This window comes from Myotis daubentonii, chromosome 16, assembly GCF_963259705.1.
Source record: "Myotis daubentonii chromosome 16, mMyoDau2.1, whole genome shotgun sequence".
In the NCBI taxonomy this organism is placed as follows: Eukaryota; Metazoa; Chordata; class Mammalia; order Chiroptera; family Vespertilionidae; genus Myotis; species Myotis daubentonii.
The window spans coordinates 3,497,972-3,519,453 of record NC_081855.1 but is presented as its reverse complement, the minus strand read 5'-3'; the positions used below and the strand labels follow the sequence as shown (position 1 = coordinate 3,519,453).

The 21,482-nt window shown below is 62.3% G+C and overlaps 1 protein-coding gene across 3 annotated transcripts in view; it reads right to left on the bottom strand.

Annotated features, from left to right (window-relative positions):
- The window catches only part of RAI1 (retinoic acid induced 1), a 113,158-nt gene that overhangs the window by 15,363 nt on the left and 76,313 nt on the right, over nucleotides 1–21,482 (bottom strand). The window contains exon 1 of one of the 3 annotated variants that reach the window (XM_059668354.1): nucleotides 7,541–8,000. The exons of the other annotated variants lie outside the window; for them this stretch is intronic. The gene's annotated coding sequence lies outside the window, so the exon portion shown is untranslated. Of the gene's footprint in view, nucleotides 1–7,540; nucleotides 8,001–21,482 lie in introns of those variants that run through there. 3 annotated transcript variants of the gene reach the window in all.

The following is a 21,482-nucleotide window of genomic DNA, read 5'->3' as shown; positions in this document are numbered from 1 at the left end:
AGCCCCGAGGAGCTGGGGCAGAGTTCAGTTCTGGCCCGGAGGCTCCCGACAGGTGGGCAGCCCTGTACCTCCTGACCCAACGGCTGTAGGAGGCCTGCCCAGGTGGCCCCCTCCGTCCCGGGCAGGCACCCCGGCTTCCCCCCCCCTCGGGGCCAGCAGGTGGAAGCCACCCCTGCAGCCCCAGCGCTGCCCTCCCCACCCCCACGCTGTGCTATGAGCCCAGATGCGCAAAGCCAAGCCCACTCTGAAGGCTGCGCCTTGTATATCTGCACAGATTCTATTTCAGCTTTTATTAGTCCCAGATTGCTCTCATTTCCTGCTGTGTCCTGTGGATATCATTAACATTTCTGCAGCTTTTATTTTTTTCACATTCTCCAAAATGCATTACCCAGAAACATTATTTACAAAGAGAAAGTGCTATGACCAGTGTCCAACCCTCCCCCGCTCCCATCAGCCCAGCTGCTGCGTCTTTTCATTCAGCCGCGCTGCACTGCGGGCGGGTCCCCAATCCACGCGAGCAGCTGGATGCGGTGAGAGCATCTATCTCTGAGCAAAGACAGTTCAATTAAAATGCGAAAGCCCAGCGCCTGATGGAGAAGCAGCCGAAATGCTCACCCCAACACCCACCTCCAGCCCCCGATGCAGGGCGGGGCAGGGACACGGGAACAAAGGCCTGGCATCAAAGGCACGGCTCAGAGACAGCCGGCTCTGCCAGGAGAGAACGGGCTCTGCGTCTTTAAGGGCCGCCACGGGCTCTGTTATTAATCGTTACGATTAGGATGACTTTTCGAGAACACTAGGAAGAGACAAGGAAAGAGGCAGGCACAGGGGGCTGCTTCCCAGGAGGGGGCAGAGCAGGGCAGACTGGGGGTTTGACCTCTGTGGGTCCAGCTGGAGGGAGACAGGGTGGGGGTCAGGGGAGCGCACCCCTAACAGCCTCCCAGGTCTCCTGGTCCAGCCCGGCTCCCCCACCTGCCTCTTCTTCCAGACACTAGGCCAAGCCTGGTCTCTGAAGGAGGAAGGAAGAGGAAGTCGGCCGTGCATTAGGCACATTTGCACTAGCATGACAACTCCCAACTCCCGGGCACTGGTCTTCCCAGGCCGCTGGCGGGGAGCAGGCCCGCTTGGGGCGTGCCCTGGAGGCTGGCTCAGGGTCCAGCCCTTGCCTCCAAGGCCACAGGAGTCCCCTCATGGCTCCCCCAGCCCCTGACAGCCATCACCGGGGGGAGAGAGAGCTGGGCGTGAAGAGACCCTCCCACGGTGCAAGGCCAGCGGTCCTCAGCCCTCAGGGGCCTTTGGCAGCTGCTGGCCTCAGCAGTCCCTTCAGGCAAAGACCCAACTCCGCCCTCCCCCAAAGGTGCTGTAGGGTGAAGGGCACCCCAGTGCGTGCTGACTGCTCTGCCTTTTACAGGAAGGGGTGAGATGGGGAGGAGAGGCCTGCGTATGGGTGGCCCCAGGGGAGCCTCTGCGACCTGCAGCCCGAGCCCTGTCCAGAGCGAGGGCAGCGCCCTCACCAGGCCCCCACAAGAATCCCCACGTTAGCCCTGGCCGGGCTGACCCAGTGGGCAGAGCGCGGGCCTTGATTCCAGACAAGGGCACAAGCTGGGGTTGCGGGCTCGATCCCCAGTGTGGGGCGTGCAGGAGGCAGCCAATCAATGGTTCTCTCTCATCATTGATGTTTCTATCTCCATTTCTCTCTCTGAAATCAATAAAAATATTTCTTTAATTAAAAAATTTTCGATTTTAGAGGAGGCACCTCGGAGCGTGACAGCAGGGTGAGCAGGGAGCGGCACCGGGCGCTCACGTTCCCAGGACTCCAGCCAGGTCAGGGCCCGCTTTTCCGCAAGGAGCCAGACCCACCTGAGGGAGGTCCGCTTACGGGCAACAGTGGCGATGGCCGCCTGCTGTCACCTCAGAGAGGTCACTGGGCCCACAGCCTCTCCAGGCCCCGCAGCTGCTGAGCCCCCCGGGTGGGGCGCAGCCAGGAGTCTGGCGGAAGGTTTTCCTGAGACACAGGGATAGCAGGAGACAGAAAAGGGACAGACAGACAGACAGAGGAAAGAGGGGGAGAAGGACAGAGAGTGGGAGGAGGAGGGAAAAGGGAGTGGGGGCCATTGTGCTCCCCTGCGTCCTCATTTGTAGCTGCAGGAAAAATATTGTTAAACCCAACCCATTCAAGCCTGGGAACGGGAAGGGGAAAGTCCCCGAAGTCAGGAAGCTGGGGTGTCCAAGGAGGAGCTGAGGGGCCACTAGTGGCAGGTGATGAGCGCTAATAAGAGACCCCCATGAAGACGGTAAATCACTCGCCAGGTTGACTGCTGATCCGTGAGGTCCATTTTGAATCCTAAAGGCCTGGCTTGAATTGGGGAAAGAGGAGCCTTCAAGGACCCACAGGCCTCTGGGACAGGGAGGGTCTTTGGGCCGGCGGCTAGTGATGAGGTGGGGGCCAGAGCCAGCTAGGGAGCCCTGCACGGGGCAGAGGAAGGCATCCCAGAGAACAAGGAAGCCCCCACCCCAAGTATGGCCTCCTGAGACCGCCCCTCACTTGGCACGCACCCCTCCGCATTCATGCGCCCGTGGTCCCAGCACGGGAGGCAGGTGTGAGGGCCTGGATACTGAGGCAAGCACTGGGGTGAGTGGGAGGGGAAGCAGGCAGACCACCCAGCCCCCCTCCAGATGCCCAGGCGAGGCGGGCGTCTCTGGAGGGAGCCTGAACGGGAGTAGGGGCTTCTGGCCTCTACAGATGGTGGGAAGCCCTCCTGGGAGCCTGCCGATGGCATCTCTGCAAGGACCAGAGGCGGAGGCAGCAGACACCCACGGGGCCCCCTGAATGAGGCCCTCCCTCAGGCCCCACCCACCAAGGACCCCTCCTGGTCCTTCGATGCTCGCCTGGGCACTGCCTGGGCACCGCTTGCCGGGTGATGCTGTGCTGGTTCGGAAGCACCCGTCCTGTCGGAAAACCAGCACCCGCTCCCAGGAGGGCCAGTGACTGGAAGGCTCCCACAGCGCAGGCTGTGTCCGGCCCCTCCGCGGTGGCTCTCTGGGATACAGGGGCCCACAAGCCCGAGACTTGAGCCACTTAAGCCAGAGGCGTCCACAGTCTGGGTGAGGGGCAGCTGGCCAATGGGGCTTCCCTGCTGTGACGTGCTGGGGGCGGGGCTTGGGGGGAGCAAGAAGAAATTCCCAAAGCAGCTGTGTTAGCATCCAAGGCCTCTCAGGGGGCAGAGAGGGGTGTGTCGGGGAGAACTCACCTGCTGTCAGCTCAGACTTATCAGGCTCTCGTGGACATATTGTTTTTAGATTTTTATTCGACAAAGAACAGCAGCACTTCTCCCTGTCTGTCAAAATGAGGGAAAGACTAAGGGTGGTGGGGCCGACTGCTGGGATGCAGACACTCAGGCTGGGGGCTCTGGGCCCCAGGCCAGCAAGATCAAGAGGCCGACTCAGGGGCTCAAGGGGACCCACGGAGGGGGTCCCAGGCTGCCCTCTTCTGATCCCGCGCCCACACTCCCAGGTCCGGGCCTTGCAGGCGACTGCACAGTGTGGTTGAGCTAGGATCTGTCTGCTGGCTAGGAGAGGAGGCAGAGGCGAGGAGTGCCCAGCCTCTCACCCCGGTCTTGTCCGCCTCACCCCATGTGCCCAGAGAGCAGGACCTCCCTTGGGAAGTGGAAGCCCCAAGGCACCACGCCTACGGCTTGTCTGGCTGCTGACTGACTTGGTGGCCTTGGGCCAGCATTTTCATCGCCGAGTCTCAGGGCCTTTGCACCTGCTGCCTCCTCTGCTGGAACACTGTTCTCAGGCCTCGGCAGGGCTCCTCCCAGAGCCGGCACTGGCCTCACCCTCTCAGGGGGCCCCCCCCAAGCAGCCTGGAAACGGCACCCGGGCAGCTCCTCCACCCCCGTGCTCAGCTCCTGCGATAAGTCACGTGGTCCGCACTGGTCTCTCCTCATGATCACGAAGATTCTGTGAGAACAGGGTGTTTTGGTTTGTTTTGTTCACAGCTATACCTCCATTTCCCATAACAATAAATATCCGTTAAATAACGTGTAAAGTGTCGTATTGGCCTAGGAAAGTGTCCGGAGCGAGCGGCCAGGTGGCGGGACAGAGCCCATTTGGGTGGGGACGGGAATCTGTGGCCACAGCCCCTCACTCATCCAACGAAGGACACGCTCCCTCCAGCCGGGTGATGTGCTGACGTGAAGTGGGCGGGTGAACGGAGCAGCCCCACTCACCCCCAGTGAGCTGCTGCCTTATGGGAAGGAAGGCCCAGGTGCCAGAACTTGAATTTTTCCCTTTAAAACGCCAGAAATCAGGATTTTATAAAAAGATAAATCTCTTTTTAAAAAATGTTATCAACCAAGTAAAAAATTTAACATGCCAGATTTCAAGAAAAGCTGGCTGTGCTGTATCTGATCACAAGCTCCCAGGTGTCGCCCGCTGATGGAACTGACACAGAACTTTCCATGGTCACAGGCAGGGCCTTGTGGGCAGGAATCTCGACATGTAAGTGCGTAGGCCCTTGGGAGGCACTCAATGAGAAGGCACGAGAGCAGAACGGGAGAAGCCCTGAGTCCAGCACAGACTGCGGGTGGAGCAGCAGGTGAGGGCTGCAGGCCGGGAGGCAGGGCTGGCCGTGCAGCTGGCCAGTGGCAGGGAAGAGCTGGGCAGCCTGGAGAAGGAGGGGCAGAGAAGTGAGAGGCACCTGGATGAGGCCCTAGTGCCCACCACCTTGCTGGCCCCTGCAGGGCTCCTTGGTGGCGCTCATGGCAGCAGTAAGTGCGTAAGGAATGGTATGACGACAGGTGTGCGTGTGCCTCCTTCCCCAGAGTGCAGCCTGAGGAGGGCGGGGCTCCATCTGCTGGGTCCGGAGCTCTACGCCCAGACATTGGCCCAAGTAGGTGCCCGTTTCATACTGCCTACTGCCCGGATGGTCGGGCTGATGGGACGCGTGGTCAGCTCCTGGCTGGGTTCATCACTTAACCCTCATCACAGTCTAAAGGACGCCACCCAGAGAAAGGGCTGATGATGCCAGGCCTGGAGGCATGAATCAACTGTAGCCAATCAGCTTACGGCCGGCCCTCTACAGCCCCTGGGTCATCATCCCTCCGGCACCTGTGCCCACTCACCTGTCAAGTTCACTTCTGCTCGGCTTACAGTCTGCCGGGGGTTTGGGGAGGAGCAAGCTGGGTGCTGAGGGTGCAGAGGGAAAAGCACATGGCCCTGCCCTCCTGAGGCAGACAGACACGCAGACAGACACACAGACAGCTGCTCGGTGTGACACCAGGAGGCCATGGGAGTGGGGAGAGCAGGCAGTCAGGGGAAGCCCGGAGAAGGGGAACTGCCTGATCTGAGGAAGCCACTGTGCGCAGAGCAAATTCTAAGACCAGCCTCCCCTCACCTGCAGGAAATGAATGAAGGCCTAGAGAGGGCGACCTGCCGGAGGCCAGCAGGCTGAGACCCTCCAGCTCCTCCCCAGTGCTCTTCTGTCCGACAGGGAGCGCTGAGCTGGAGGCCAGAAAGGGTGGTGGGGAGGTCCTCCCTGGACCCCCGCTTCCCAGAGGAGCCGGGAAGAGCCCCCCCTCCCAGCCTGGCGGGGCGGGGGTGCTTCCCGGTGGACACCCCCCTGCAGCAGCCTGACAGCCGGAGAGGCACAGCACGCCAGACCCTTCCGTTCCAACTGCGGGAGGAGCCGGGGGAATTGGCGTCGCCTCCCTCCCGGTCCCGGGGGAGGAAGCCGCCGGTCAGGCCGCCACAGTGTCAAATCCTCTCGCTGCCTAATTGTGAGACAGCGGCATTTAAAGAAACGCTTTTCTGGCCGCCCGCCACACCGCAAACTGCTCGGAATAATTTTATTATTAAGGAGAGAGAAGAAGGGAGGAGGTTGAAAGAGAGAGAAGGGAGAGGGAGGAAATGGCTGCGTCCAAGTCCGCGGGGGAGGGTTCTGCTCAGTGTGGAGCCGGCCCGCGCTCCAGTTGGCAGCTGACTCCGCTCACTGCGCACTCAGTCTCCACTCGGGGTGACGGGGACGAAGCGGCTCGGGCCTGAAAACTGAGGGTGCGCAACGAGGCCATGAACCCTCCCGCCCCGGTCGATACCACGGGCTCCTTGGAAGGTGGGCGCGGGCCACCCGGCGCCCCCGCGAAGGCCATTCGGGGCCCGGGGCCCGCAAGCCCCACCCCAGGCGTGCGCGGCACCGGGGCTCCCAGGCGCGCCCCGGCGCGGGCAGGGTTAACGCGGCGCCGCGAGTGCTGGAGCCCGGCGAGGGCCAGGCCCGGGAGGGGGAAGCCGCGCGGGGCGTGGGGTTGTTTGCGGCCTCGCCGCCCCCCGCGACAGATGCTGCCGCCGTGTAAGACAAAGGCAGCGCGCCCGCCGCCGCGGAGAACCGCCGCAGGACTCCCTCGGGGGCAGGTAAAATTTCACCTTCTATTTGTGTCCCCCGCGCCGCCCCGCCCGCCCCTCCAGTTTCCCAGCCTCCGCTCCAATCCCGAAAGCGCCACCGAAGACGTCGCGCCGCCTCCTCCGCAGCCCAACCCGCTGACCCCAGCAAGGTCACGGCGACCTCGGGCTCTGCCGGCAGCGCGCCCGACTGCCTCCTGGGGCGCCCCGCGTCCGCGATCCAAGGTAATTGGAGGCGCCGGAGAGGAAGGGGGAGCCGCGCTCGCCACCAGGCGGAGGCGCCGCCGGCCGCTCCGCCCCGCCCCCCAGCCGCGCGGTGACCCCGCCCCCGCCCCGTCATTCATCTCCCCGAGTCCGCTGTCGCCGCCCTCGGAAGCCAGCCGAGTGCAGCAGCTGTTCCTTGCACACTCCACTTGACCAAAGATGATGATAAATGAGGCCCCGGCTGCCTCGGGGACGCGGCGGCGGCCGCGAGGGGCGCGCACAGCCCGCAGCCCCCTCCCCGCGCCCTGGGAAGGGTGAGGACGCACAGGACAGAGGCCGAGAAGCAAAACCGAAGGCCCGCAGCCCTTCCCTCCCGGCGCTCTGCGCGGCCCCAGCAACCGGCGGCGAGGAGCCGGGCGGAGGGGCGCCCCGAACGTGGGGGCCAGGCGCAGATCTGGTTTTGGGGGCGGGCGCCGCAGCCCCTCCCTCTCCGCCCTTCCCCTAATGCCTCGGTCCCCGCAGCGCCCTGGCCCCCACCCTCAGAGCCTCAAACCTATTAACGCTCGTAAATAATAAATAATGACACGCTTCCCTCCAACCGCGCGAGGTTGCAGGCGGGGGCCGCTGCCAGCTGCGCCCCGTCCTGGGGAGGGGACGCCCTCGCTGGGTGCAGGGGGCTTGGGCGGGCGGCGCAGCACACGTGCCGCCGCGGCGCGCAGGCGGGCACCCCGCCCCGCGGAGGAGGGGGAATCCCGCTCTGCCCTCCCCAACGCCACCTCCCCTGGAGTCCTCTGGCACCGAACGAGGCGAGAGCGCGCGCGAGCTCCCCAGCCCGAGAGGATTATTTTTAATCTGCCCCCCTCTCCATAGCTGCCTCTCCCGCTTGTGCGCCCGCCCGCCCGCCCGCCCGCCCCACCAGCCAAAGCCGCGGGCTCCTCACCTCGCTCGGTGGCTCCGGACTCTGAGCACCTCCCCCGGCCCGTGGCCCCCGCCCCTGCGCGGGCATCGCGCGGCTAAATCTCAGCCCGGAAAGGACCGATTAGGAGCCGCGTGCCTTTCTGCGAAATATTGGAACCGAGTGGTTGGGGGCGGGGAGCAGAGCGCTGTGGTCCCCTCGCCTCCCTTCCCGCTCGCATGGCTGCGAGAGGCGGCTCTGGCTCTAGCTCCTGGGCGCCGAGAAGCCCTCTGGTTCCTGGTCTTTTCTCTTCTACGCCCACCCTTCAGTCATCACCGAGGCTGGAGCTTCTACCACAAGGACCCTCAGGCGGCGCCACCAAGTGGGGCGCTGCCTCCCCCACCTCCAGCCTCCTCCCTAAGCTGCTCCAAACAAACAGCATTTGAACAGCAGCGGCTGGCACACCAGCTCGAAGGCCAACACCGCCCGCGCCGCGCCCGGGCGCACGGGGAGGCCTCTCCCCCGCTTCTTCCTTCTTTGCCCACCTTCGACCCTCCCTCCCAGCCCCTTCCCCTTCAGGCCCCGCAGCTCAGGCTCCGCCCCCTTCCTCAGGGGAATGAGACAGCAGGAAGTTCATGTCCACTCCCTTTACCCTGCTCGCCAAAGGCCACCCACCCAAACCCCAGCCCGTCCTCCCCAAGGAGGGCCAGCAGAACCCCTGCAGGCTTTGACTCAATCAGTCGCTTGACATTTTCCAGACTCTGTTACGTGCCCGATGCTGGCGACCCACAGCCTGGCCCCTAAGCACCTCCCTCCTGAACGAGGTGGGGTGAGAGACACCCACGGCGAAAGGGGGATGGAGGAAGTGTGGGCTGCGAAGGAAGGAAAAAGGCATTCCAGCCGCAAAGGGCTGCCTGGCGCAGTGGCAGGAAAGAACACAGCCTTCTTGGGAACCTAGATTTCTCTCCCCAGCTTAGCTGCAGGGGTGGGAAGGGGGGGAGGCCCCACCCCCACCCCAGGCCTCTGGCCTGGATTGTCAGAGGCAAGAAGCCTGATGGGTTGGGGGCAGGAGTGAGGCATGTGGAATACAGATGTGAGAACAGCAGCTGCACTGGGCTTGCCTGATGACACCCTTGGGCCACCTGCTGGGCCCAGCAGCTCTGAAAGCAAGGTGGGTCAGGAGAGAGCAGGAGAGAGGGCCCCTGAGCACATAGGCGGGCTGGTCGGTTCTCAGGGGGCTCCAACCCCCAGCCAGCCCACACACCAGCCTGGGGCCTCCCTCGGATCTAGAAAGTTCTCAGTAACCCTCAGACTGTGGGTATAACAGCAGCAGCAGCAGCGTCAGCATACTGTCTGGTCCTCTCCTGCAGCCGAGGTGCCTTGATAGATTTTATTTCTAATCCTCAAACTGCCCTTCTAGGAGGTGACGTCACCTCTCATCCCAGACCTGGAACAGTGCCACAGTGGGAAGGGGCCGCTCTGGGCCCTGTGCTGGGGCCTCAAGCTTGTTTGCTCTTTCAGCAGCTGGGCATCAGGGAGGTGCCTGGGGCTTGAGGGAGGCAGGTAGAGGACAGTGAGGTTCTGGTTTGCTCCTTCGGAAATTTAAGACAACTGGTTGGGGGGCAGGGGGTTTGGTGTGGTGGGGAGCTGGAGAGAGGCTTCACGGCCACACTCCCCACCTGCGTCCTCTTGCAGATCTAGTTGCCTGAGGCACCTCTCCTGCCCCCAGGTGCGTCCCAGCCAGAGGCTGGCTCCTGGGTCGCAGGCAGGCACGGTGTGAAGCCACACAGGCCCATTGGTCATCTGCCGCCCAAGTGGGAGCCCCCAGCCAGGCACCACCCCCTTCCAAATGTGCAGCTGCTCTGATGACGAAATGACAGGCCGTGCACATTGAGCAGCTTTGGGTGGGTATATACCTCCTCCCCCCACACAGACTGAGACGGCCACCATTCTGGAAGGGTTCTCCGTCTCAGCTGCGTTCGGGGGGGAGGACCCTTGTCCCTGAGCAGCTAGGACCTCGTCCTCCTGGCTCCCTCGCCCACCCACTGCGGGGAAGGCCTGCCCCCGGCTCTCCTGGGTGGGGGTGGACCCTGCCAGCCCCCCAGACGTGCAGCCTGGTGCCCAGAAGCACTAACCCTTGGGGAAAGCGAACCACTAGCAGCTGTTCCAGAGGCGGCCGCGGGGAGCCTTGGGTTCCGGCTGCCGCCTTCCCGTGGCGGGTTGCTCAGAGCAGTGCAGTGTGCAGGTGCTTCAGAGCACAGGCGGGGGCGTGCGTCCGTCCGGCTGTCTGACCCAGGTGACGGGTCCTGCTAGCATCCCGTGCAGTGGTGCTTGTCCCCAGCTAAAGGCTGTTCGCTCTTCCCAGGCCCATCTCCAACTGCACCAAACCTCCAGAAGCTCCTCCCCCCTTCCCGGCTTCCAGTCACTCCACATCTGGGGGAGCCTCTCCAGCTGCATGCGGACGCCGCCGGCCCCCAGGGCTCACTTGCTCTGAGCAGGCGCAGGGTGTCCCCTCCTGGCTGGTGCCGTGGTGCTGGCGGGAGAGTGGCAGGCCTGTGGGACCGGGAGCTCTAGAGATGTCAGATTGACCACGGCCGGGCCGGCCAGTTGTGAGGACTGACAGGTGCTGGTTGTCGCGAGACATGAGACATGAGGGGAAGCTCATTTGCCCCCTGCTGCACCCTGTCTGTAAGTGCCGAAAGCCTCGAAGCCACACAGCTCTGGGCTCAAATCCCGGCTCTGCACACTATTGCTTCACCTCTCTGAGCGTCATGTCGTTCCTCAGCCAAAACCTGCTGATTACCACCACGCTGACAGGTGATCCTGAGCCGGAGTGAGACACTGCGTGGCACCTGGTGGAGGCTCAGTGAAGGGCAGTGCCTTTCGGCGCTCCAGTGGGGGTTGGTGGCGAGGACCCAGTCTTGTACTCTGCCTCCCAGGGCCCGCAGGTGTCTGAGACAGAGCAGGTCTTCCGGAGGGCTTTGAAGGGACATGACACCCCAGAGCTGGGGAGGGCTGCGGGACTGAAGGTAAGGCCCCTCTCCCGCGGCGGGCGTGACTTGCCCACTGGAGTCAGTGTTGCTCACAGCTAGTGCGCACGTCTGAGTGCGGGGCAGACTCTGCTGTGGAGTCAGGCCTGGGGCTCTGCAATCTGAAAAGCTCCCGGGGAAGGCGACGCTGCTGGCCTGTGGGTCACTACGGGCCGCAAGATCTCAACCATCCGGCCCTCGGGCCCCTGCGTCCTGGGGGCTGGGCTCAGCATCCTTCACAGCTGGTTGCGTGGGGCCTGGGACTCTGCATTCGGCACCGCTTCCTGGCAGCATCACTCTGGGAAGCTTGTAGTCACGTCACGTCCATGCCTCCTGGTTCTGTGTCCCCATCAGGAGAGTGGGAAGCTGGGAAACGATCCCACGCTTTCCTTGCTGGTTCCCCATCCCTTCTCCCCTTCCCTGACCCCTTTAGAAGGTGTCACACCTCTGACCCAGGCTCCGGTCCTGGGGGACAAGGCTTACCCAGACTAAATGAGTAGCAGCCAGTTCGCACTCGCCGTAGGTGCCAGGCACTGTCCTTGTAAGCGTTTTGCATCTACAAATCTCATCCTCGTGACAGCCGCGGGGCAGGCTGCGTCAGCGCCCTTGATTTATGACGAAGAGACCTGCAGCAGTGCCGAGCCCGTCACTGGTCAGGGTGCGGGGCGAAGGGCCAGACCCCGGCGCTCCCTGGCCCGGCCCCTAAGCGCGCCGGCCTTGGAGGATTTCCTTTGGGGAAATGACCCATTTGATTTTTCTGGGCATAGGCCGGGTACGGATACGCATCCTGCATCTACCGGGCTCGGCTGGTCCAGTTGGGGATGTGGGGGTACACCGGTAAATCTCTTCAGAGAGTTTTTGGCCATATGGACCCCCAAAAACTACAGATGCCTCTACCCAGCAGGCCTGCTCCCAGCCAGATGCAGACGCCGGCACAGGGCGATGAACTGCGGCTGCGATGAAGCAGAAACCAGGTGTCCCCGATGGCCACTGAGAGGCGGGGGGAAGTGCGTGCGGGGGTCCCTCACAGTGAAGTGCTGGTGAGGGAGGCAGGGCTTCGGGCATCACCGGGTGCACCCTCGAGGTGGGAGAGGACGCAGTGTAGAAAGTGTGCAGAGGCCCCACTGCGTAAAAGAGGAGGGACCTTGATCTTTTTTGAATCATGACCACCTGACACCTGGTAAAGGTTCTGACACTTCAATGGACAAATGGTTGAAGAAGGAGGCTGTTTCCGGCTCCCTCTGGCACAGCCACCGGACAGCTGTCTGGCTCTAGGCCAGGGGGCTGTTTATTCCCAGGTAAGAAGCGAGGAGTCCCAGATGCCGAGAGGAGTCAACCCACCTTCATCCTGCATGGGACAACGGGCAGGACAGGAGCCATCCCCCCATTTCACAGGTGAGGAAACCGAGGCCCCACCCCACATCGGCTGTGGCCTCACTCCCGGTGCACAGTCTTGGGAGACACACAAGCCAGGCCCAGCTCGAGCCCTAAGCTGTCTGGTCAGCCGCTGCCACCAGGGCTGTTGCCAAGCACAGCCCCAGCGCCCAGGGCCTGCTTTTGCTCTTCCATGTCACCATCCTCTTTGTTAGCATGCTTCCCCGTAGTCATCGGAGCAGAGGCCACCCTGGGCCTTCTCGGGCCCGGGGCTCAGGCTGTCAGGGCGCGGCTGATAGTGCAGGAATACCTGGGGCCAAACCCTTGCTGGACACCCCCAAACTGTGGTGCCTGGGCAGGTGACCCCAGCATCCATGCCCCAGTTTCCTTATCTGTGAAAGGAGTGAGAGTCTGTCCGTCAGGGGGGGTGTACGGACTAGATGAGATCGTGGACAGAGTCGTCCAAGCAGTGCCTGGCAGAGAGAGACCAATAAGTGAGCTGCTGGTCTTAAAAAGTAAATACAGCTTTTTACAACACAGAGAAAGCTCAGGAAAACCCTTGTCCTGGTCCTAGCTGGCCGTGGAGGTGGGGCCAGGAAGGTGGGGCTCCTTGGAGTGGCAGGAACCTGGCTCTAGCCTCCTGCCCCGGCACTCCTGGCCCGGAGGCCCAGCGGGCAGTGGCCAGAGCAGGCCCAAGCGCCGGTGTTCCCGAGCTGGCGCGTCGGTGGGACAGACTTGGCCAGCTGGCAGGAGGCCCCTGCGGCCCCAGGCCCGTGGAAAGAGGCTCCGAAAGGCACCTGTGTCCACCCTGTCTCATGCTGGCTCTTCCAGACCAGAGCTCATGGGTCTTTGGAAAGAACATCCAGTACCCGAGGCCCTGCCACGGACGTGCTGTGTGACCTCCGGCGCGTCACCCCCTCGCCGGGGAGAGTGGTCAGTATCCCCCTCACAGGGCTGGCCAGAGAACCAGTGAGAAAATGGACATAAGCACCCTGTGTCGTCATCACGCTCACAGCCACGCCTCACACTCCGCTCTGTGAGGGAGCCGCTCCCTTCTCTGCAGCCGCACGTAACCTGCCTGCAGGGAAGCCTGGGACAGGTACGTCAGGAAAGGCCTCATGTTGTTGTTGTTGTTGTTGTTGTTGTTGTTGTTATTATTATCCACGGCTGTGGGGCCAGGCCTGGGATTTGGAAGCTTCACACTCAGTTCTGGAGGCAACTTTGGCCAGAGCAGGAAGGCCCAGGGGGAGCACTGTGTTGGGGTTGAGGGCGACCCTCATGGCAGGCATTAGCAGTGGTTCTCAACCTTCTGGCCCTTTAAATACAGTTCCTCACGTTGTGACCCAACCATAAAATTATTTCCGTTGCTACTTCATAACTGTCATGTTGCTACTGTTATGAATCGTCATGTAAATATCTGAGATGCAGGATGGTCTTAGGCGACCCCTGTGAAAGGGTCGTTCGACCGCCAAAGGGGTCGCGACCCACAGGTTGAGAACCGCTGCATTAGGACATCAGTCACTCTTAGGCCATATCTCCTGGGTCCCTCTGTGTCTGGCATCCAGAGTGCCTCCTGCCCTGCCTCATCTTAATCCCAAGGAACGGCAGGAACACCTGAGCACCCCACTGTGCAGACGGCACAGCCAGGCCTGCAGGCCAGGGGTCCTTGGTGAGCAGCGGATCTGGGATGAAGTCTGTTCCTTGCAGCAAGGGTCCTGGGCACAAGCAAGAACGGGGGCATCAGCCCGCCGGGGGCTCAGCTGGTGGAGCACTGTCCTGTGCACCAAAAGGTTGCGGGTTCGATTCTCAGTCAGGGCACATACCTAGGTTGCAGGTTCAAGGTGCAACCGATCAATGTTTCTCTCACATTGATGTCTCTCCCCCCCCCCCCTCCTCTCTCTCTTAAAATCAATAAGAACAGCCCTAACTGGTTTGGCTCAGTGGATAGAGCGTCGGCCTGCGGACTCAAGGGTCCCAGGTTCGATTCCGGTCAAGGGCATGTACCTTGGTTGCGGGCACATCCCCAGTGGGGGGTGTGCAGGAGGCAGCTGATCAATGTTTCTCTATCATCGATGTTTCTAACTCTCTATCCCTCTCCCTTCCCCTCTGTAAAAAATCAATAAAATATATATTTTAAAAAAATCAATAAGAACATATCCTTGGGTGGAGATTTTTAAAATGGTGGGCATCAGTGTTCCCCTGGAGATAGGGAACTTTGGGGGCTGCGGAACTCGGGGAACATGTGTGTTGTCCCAGACTATGTCTGTCCTTGGAGCACCTGACCCCCCGGCCTCCGCCTTCACTCAGCTCACTCTGAACCTCCTTACTAGCCATCGGACTGGCAGACCATTTTATAGACAGGGAAGTTGAGGCTCACTGAGGCATGGACTTGCCTAAGGCTCACAACTCTACTTCCTGGTGCCTACGGGTTCTCCTCACACATCACATGGCCTCTTCACCTACCCTCCCACATAACCAACCACCCATCCATCCATCCACCCACCTATCCATCCATCCATCCATCCATCCATCCATCCATCCATCCACCCATCCACCTATCCATCCACCTATCCATCCATCCATCCATCCATCCATCCATCCATCCATCCACCCATCCACCCATCCACCTATCCATCCATCCATCCATCCATCCATCCATCCATCCATCCACCCACCTATACATCCATTTGGCGCAGTTACTAAGTGCCTCCCGTGTGCCACACAAGTGCTAGGACTGAACAGTGAGGTAGCTGTGGCTGAGCCTCCTGGCGCGTGGGGAAGGTCCCCGAGTCACGCCTGAGTGGGAACAGGCTCAGAGAGAGCTTCCCAGAGGGGGCTTCCCAAGGTCTTCACCCCATCCTGAGAGAGGAGAGGAATTAGTGAGGGAAAAGGGAAAGGCCTGGGAGGCCGGAGAGGAGAGGGAGGGCAATAAAATGTGGTTCCAAGGGTAATGTGAGGGGCAAGAGATAACCAGTGGGCAGGGCCCACATGTGCGAGGCTCTGTAGGCCACGGTGACGTTCTGTGCTGTGAGCTGGGAAGCCATCGAGGGTAGGCCAGGGTGTGAGCGGCACCCTCAGACGGTGCTCGGCGACGGAGAACGGAGGCCGAGGAGCCAGTGAGGAGTGGCTGGGACAGCTTCCCAGAGAGCAGGCGGGAAGCCAGGCAGGCGCGAGAGCTGCAGAGGAATGCCTTGGGGCTCAGTCCTAATACTGGTGGGCGAAGAGGAAGACCCTCAGGGCTTCTCTGAGCCCCAGCTCCCAACCTGGGCCGGAGGGGCTGCCTCCCCCAAACCTCCAGTTCCTAAGGGCAGGGTCAACGCCCTTAGGGGGCAGGTCCCACGTCTGAGCCCCCCTCCCCCCCCCCAGACCTGAGCCAGCCTCCTCCCTCCTCCCTGCGGGGACAGGGACAGGCTCCTGTTCCAGTGCTGGAGGCCAGTGCTGGAGGCCCGGGAGGGAGATTCCCATGGAAAAGGGCACTGAGCACCAGCCCCACAGCCGGCTTTGATGGCAAATAAGGCCCCGCGAGACCCCAGGCCGCTGGCCCCCCATGGGAACCAAGGGCTGTGGGCAGTGGCCATGGACGTGAGCCAACAGCAGGGAAACCCCACAGCCTGACCTGTATTTCTTCCGCTGTAGCTCCATCTGCATTCCTGTCCCGTCCCCTCCTTTCCTGGCAAACACAGCCCTCATGGACCAGATGGGCCAGCAGCCCACGCCACGCCCACGGCCCCCGAGCGCCTTGGTCACATCCCTTCCGCCCCACCAGCCACCCTGGAAGGATTCTGTCTCCCAAGCAAACTACGTTTAGAGATCACCCACTTGTCTTCTCTGATGCGGCTCCAACAGCCACTGGAGCCTTTGATGGACAAGAGCAACCAGGGGCTTGTGGGCCAGGTTTGTCAGCTGAATGAGCGCCCGGGTGGCTGGTGGGCGGGTGGAATGGAATTCCACCCCCAAGGAAAGCCACTGCTGTTTTCGTTGGTCTGAGCAAACGCGATTTCCCAGGCTTTTCAGAAAAGTGCAGCTGGCTCTTGGGGTCCGCGCTGCCGCTGCCCCTCGTGCCCTGGGCTGGGGAACCGGAGCGGCACAGCCTCTCACACCACATGGGGGGGCTGGGCCTGGTGCCCACCTCCCATGCCACGTCACTCCAGATCCTCCCAAGCACCCCTAGAAGCCCCCTTTCCTGCACCCTGCCCCCCGAGCTCCCAGAGACCCCCGGGAATTCCCCTGACCTGTGCGTGTCCCCAGGCCTGGGGCGGCTGAGAGCCTCTCACTGGGGCCAGAGGCTGTCAGAAGAGGAGGGGCAGTGTCTGCCGGAGCCCCCAACAGCTCGCACAGCAGGACACATGGCGTTTGTCATCTGCTGAGGACAGTGGGGAGAGTTTAAGGTGAAATTTAAGCCCATTAGTGCTTGACTAATGGCATCAGCAGCGACAGCGAAAATGATGATGGCAGGGTGTGTGAGCACCCATAAATTCTCGTTCTTGGGCCTGGCTCCCCGGTACTTGCACCAGCCTGGGCTCTGAGTCCCTCCTCCCCCCACGGGTCTCTGCATAGCTGGCAGGCCCTGCCCCTGCCCCAGCGCCACCCCCCCCCACCCCCCCGTCAGTGTGTGGCCAGGGCCTCTGCCAGGGCGTGAGAAAAGGAGGCAGGACCTCCTGTTCCCTCCCTTTTATAACTTCTGTCTTTATGCGCACCAGCACCGGCATCTCCCCAGCTGGGCCGGCTTGCAGCTAATGCCTGACAACTCTGTTTATGTCTCCCCATAATTCTCCAATTTTATGTTTTTTTTTTCTTCAGGGCCATTAAGCCCAGCCACACGCTCCTTCCCCTGCTCCCGCCCGCCTTTGTCCTTGAGGCCCAGCAGCCCCTGCCCTTTGGAGGGCAGCTGTCCCACTGCCCGCGCCCCTCCCCCCGCCCCCGGAGGACAGCCCTGCAGGTGGGACTCCTGGTGGCCAGGACCTCCGGACACCGCCGCCCTGTCCTCCCAGCACAGATCTCACCCGGCCAGGCCACAGCAGGTCTGAGGACCCCGCACAGCCCCTGGCGGCCCTCCCAGGGTGGCGATGCCTCAGCCCCACCCTTTGGCTTTCCTTCCCGCTGACCGTTCTCTTCCCAGAGCCCTGGCCGCCTCCTGCGGAAGCCCCGCTCTCTTCCACACACCAAGTCCTGCTCCGCTAACCTGCCCTCTGCTGTCCTCCTGTGGCCGCCTCCGAGGGGGCCCCACGTCCCCTCCCCCCCCAGGTCTCCTCACCAGACACCCCCCCACCTCACAGCCACAGCCCATCATCTGGCCTCTTCACCTCCCACAGGGAAGCGGGCGCCTCCACGCTGGGCTTGCTGGGTCCTCGCCTTGGGCCCACGTGGGCCTTCTTTTGCTCTGAAGCCTGAAAAGGCTCCCCTTGCTTCCACCGACTTGAGCTCCCAGCTCAGTGCGGTGCTCAGCCTCCCAGCCCACACCTCCTGCGGCCCCCGAGCTCTCGGAGATCAGACCCGAGTGTCCCCACCAGGCTCCCCATTTCCTGGCCAGTCCTGCCTCCTGGGGTCCCCTCCCTGTCTCTGCAGGTCCAAACCCAAGGCAGCAGGGCCTCCGAGGCCCTTTCCCGATTCCCTCAGTGAGAAGCAAGTCTTCCTTTTCTTCTGGACCCACACAACCCCCTTCCTGGCTCCTACGGCTGGTGGAATCCATCGGCTCTCTGACAGGACACCTGGCTTCCTGCGTCAGAATCACCCACAAAGGCTGGCATGGAAAGTTTAAAGGAGCAGCCTCGTCCTGAATTGCTTTTTCTCCCCAGGGACACCCTCCACCACTCGATTCTGGGGCCCAGCAACTCCCGCCCCCCCGTGGGGGTGACTCGGCAGGGAGGCCGCCCTCCCTCCAGCAGATCCCCTCTTCCCCAAGGGCCTGTGCACTGTGAAGGCAGAGCCCTGCCCTCCACTCTCTTCTCTGCTGAGCCTGCTGAGCCGCCTTGTCAGCCAGAGGCCGGGCCTGCCGCCCGCCTGCCCATGGCTGCCCACACCCCCCTGCACGTGCAGGTGGCCCAAGCCCCACCTGCCCCGGATGCTGCTCTGGCCTCCACTGCTGCCCTTTCTCCGCTCACTGTCACAGGTCTGGATACCACGTGGCCTGGTCTCGGCTCCTCTCCTCTCCCCGCCATGGGTGGTGCTGGGCACGTCCAGGCCGCCTCCGAGGGCAGAGGGAGGGGGCAGGCCTGATGCCCACGCTGCTGCCCTTCCTCCACCTCACACGGGCTTGGCAGCCCAGCACGTGGCTCAGTTTCAATCGACTGCAGCCTGAGTCGTCCTGTGCCTGCCCCGCGCGCCTGGCCAGAGCTCCGCAGGCCCTCCACTCTGCCCCGCGCCTGGCGGGCGTTCCACGCTGACAATCCCTGCTCTTGGCAGGCTTCACGGCTCCACTGGTAGTTCCTGGAGTGACGGCCGGAACCCTGTTTGGCACCTGCCTCCACATGGGCCTCGGGCACGGCACCCGCCTTGGCCTCATAAGCAGTTCTTGAGCACAGACTCCCGTGGGTGCTGAGACCGGCGGTCCTATGAGTTCCTGCCAGGGATCCTATTGTTAAGACCAGGGGCGTTTCCAAATGTGTGGGGCCCATTGCAAAGTGAACAGCGGGACCCCTGCTCAAGCGTATTCCTCCCCAGACAGTGACGGGGCATTTGATCCAGCGCAGGGTCACAGAGCAGCTGCCACCCCACGCAGTGCCCCCTACGTCCTAGCTACTCTGCTGGGCACCGAAGGAAGAGCCCAATGTAACCCACAGCCACGCCTGCCAGGGCACAGGGAACGGTGGCCCTGTGTGCTGAGTGCTGTGGACACACCATGTCAACACGATCACAGCGAGTCAGTTCTGTGGCTTAGAGAGGGGGGGGGGGTCCACAAGGCAATGTAATTTGCTCAAGATCACGAAGTGGGAACGTGCCGGAGGTAGGAGTGAGCCCAGGTTCCCACCTGAACCGCTCTCCAGGCGGCAGTGCCAGCCTGGTGCCCACCCCGCCACACACATTACCAGGCTCCTCCTGGGAGAGAAGCCAGAACAGCAGGGCCGCTACTGCAGGGCAAACCCAAGACCCTGCTGCGGGCTCCGACGGCGCCGAGAGCCACCCAGCCTCCTGCAGAGGCAGCCGCGAGGCTCAGAGAGGACAGCTCCTGCAAGGAGCTCAGCACAGAGGACCCCCGGCCCCAGCCTCAGCACCGTTTCTCCAGCCTCTGCGCCCGCAGCAGATGCTCACGGTGGGCAGAACAGCAGGGCGTCAGCATGATCCCAACTTGGCCAAACGGGGTGGAGACAAAGAAATGCTGGCACCGGTGCCTCGTCCGAGAGCGGCGGTGACTTCCTCTCCTCCTGCATCGTCGGTGGTAATGTCTGCATTTTCTCCAGTGAGAGAGGATTTTTTTAAAAGACCAACAGCTCTGAGTGCTTTAGGATGAATGGGGACGGGAGTGTGTGGCACCGAGTTCTGGTTAATAGAGAGTTGCCATAGATACCAAACAGGGATTTCCACGCTCCCTACGAACCAGAGCAAGCGCACTGGTCTCAGCCCATGCTGGTCTGGACGGCTCTTCCCTCGTGTTGAAGGTTCAAAAGGCGCCTCAGGACCTCGGGGCCGGCGTCCTGCCCCCCAGGGGCCTCGCACGGCGCTCAGTCCCTCACCACAGCCCTCGGCCGGAGGTGGGCAGGCTGCGGCCCCCAGCACGCCCCAGGCTCACACGGGCCTCTGCAGACTGCCCCAAGCCGGCCCTGTCCCCACGCCCCTGCCTCTGGCCCGAGGAGAGCTGACAGCTCCTTCATAAAAGCGGGCCACAGACTCGCCGAGTGACACCGCGCCCGCCCGGCTGAGAGGTGGCGGCTGGCATCAAAGCCTCCTTTTTCCTCTTCCTGTTAGACACTGACACAATTTTCATAACAAGCCCCACGTGCGTCCGTGAAAAGCTGTATTTTCTCGCGCGGCATCTCCCCAGGCTGAGGCCTGGCCTGCTTCCCCAGCGCGGGGCTGGTCTCGGGGACCACCCTGAGCCCGGGTCACCCAGACACCAGGCCAGGAAAGGCGTCAAAGAACCCCCATGCCGTGACCCTTATTAAACAACCCAAACCGATCGGCCCTCGACGGCTGGGGGGCTGGGCCACGCATCCACCACAGGGATCTCAGCACCTCAGCAGGCCTCGCCCTGCCTCCTCGCAGCACGGGCTGGCCACACAGCTCACGTGCACCCGAGTTTACCCGGGAGGCGGCCCCACTGGGCAGGTCACCTGTCCCGCACAGCCACCAGCCTGGAGGCCAGGCCTTCCTGGCCATGAGGCTCGAGGTCGCAGGCCCATGGCCTTTTCTGCTTGGTTCTCGGGGGGCGGACCTTGCAGGGACCGGGGCAGGCTCCAGGTGACGCTCCCAGACAGGCCTTTCTCCCCAAGGCCAAAGCCAAAGCCCCACTGCTCTGGCCTCATTTAGGCAAAGACTTACCCTCTCTTGGCCCCTTTATTAAGAAATGCCACCCCAAGACGTAAGAGGGCAAGCGTCACCACACCCCAAGGGAATGACCGCAGGCCCTTCCTGCTGCCGGCCCAGAGCTGGGCCCAGAGTGGGCTCAAGCAGGCTGCCGCCCTGGACGGGCCATCGCCGGGGTCAGATGGGAGTCTGCGCGAGCTGCATGCGAAGCCGCCTGTCCTGCCGTCACCGCGCCGGCTGCGTCCCGCCTGACGGCACAGTGAGGCCTGCAGCTACAGTTAGTGTCTGGGTCTTGCTTCTGGGGCGTCGGTGGTACTGACTACATGTGATTTTCGTCTTGCAAATCCCAAGGCAGACAAGACCGTACCAAGGAAGTTTCCGGAGGCTGAGGCTGAAGGCGAGGGCCTGGCCCACCCTGGCCTCTCCTGGCTGGATCACTGCCTCCGTCCCCCTGTCCAGGGGAGCCTCTGAGCACATGAGGCCATGGTGACCCCACTGGGGGCACGTGGCCAATGGGAATGCTGCGCACTAGCACCAAACCAGGTGTTCCGATGTTTGCGGCAGGTTTACTCGTAAGACCTTCAAACTGTAAACCGCCTAGACCAGCCATGGGCAAACTATGGCCCGCGGGCCGGATCCGGCCCGTTTGAAATGAATAAAACTAAAAAAAAAGAGACCGTACCCTTTTATGTAATGATGTTTACTTTGAATTTATGTTAGTTCACACAAACACTCCATCCATGCTTTTGTTCCGGCCCTCCGGTCCAGTTTAAGAACCCATTGTGGCCCTCGAGTCAAAAAGTTTGCCCACCCCTGGCCTAGACACTCGTCCAAGGAGAAGGGATACACAGACCACAGTGTATGCAGGCAGTGCGACACCACAGCAAGGGGAAGTACCGGCCGCCACAGCACGGTGAGCCCCAGGAACCACGCCGCGCACAGGCGCACGCAGGGAAACCTCCGAGCTGACTAGCGGCCTGGCCTGTGTGGCCCAGCGGTTGAACGTGGACCCAGGAACCAGGAGGTCACAGTTCGACTCCCGGTCAGGGCACACGCCTGGGTTGCGGGCTTGATCCCAAGTGTGGGGCGTGCAGGAGGCAGCCAATCAGATTCTCTCTCGTCGT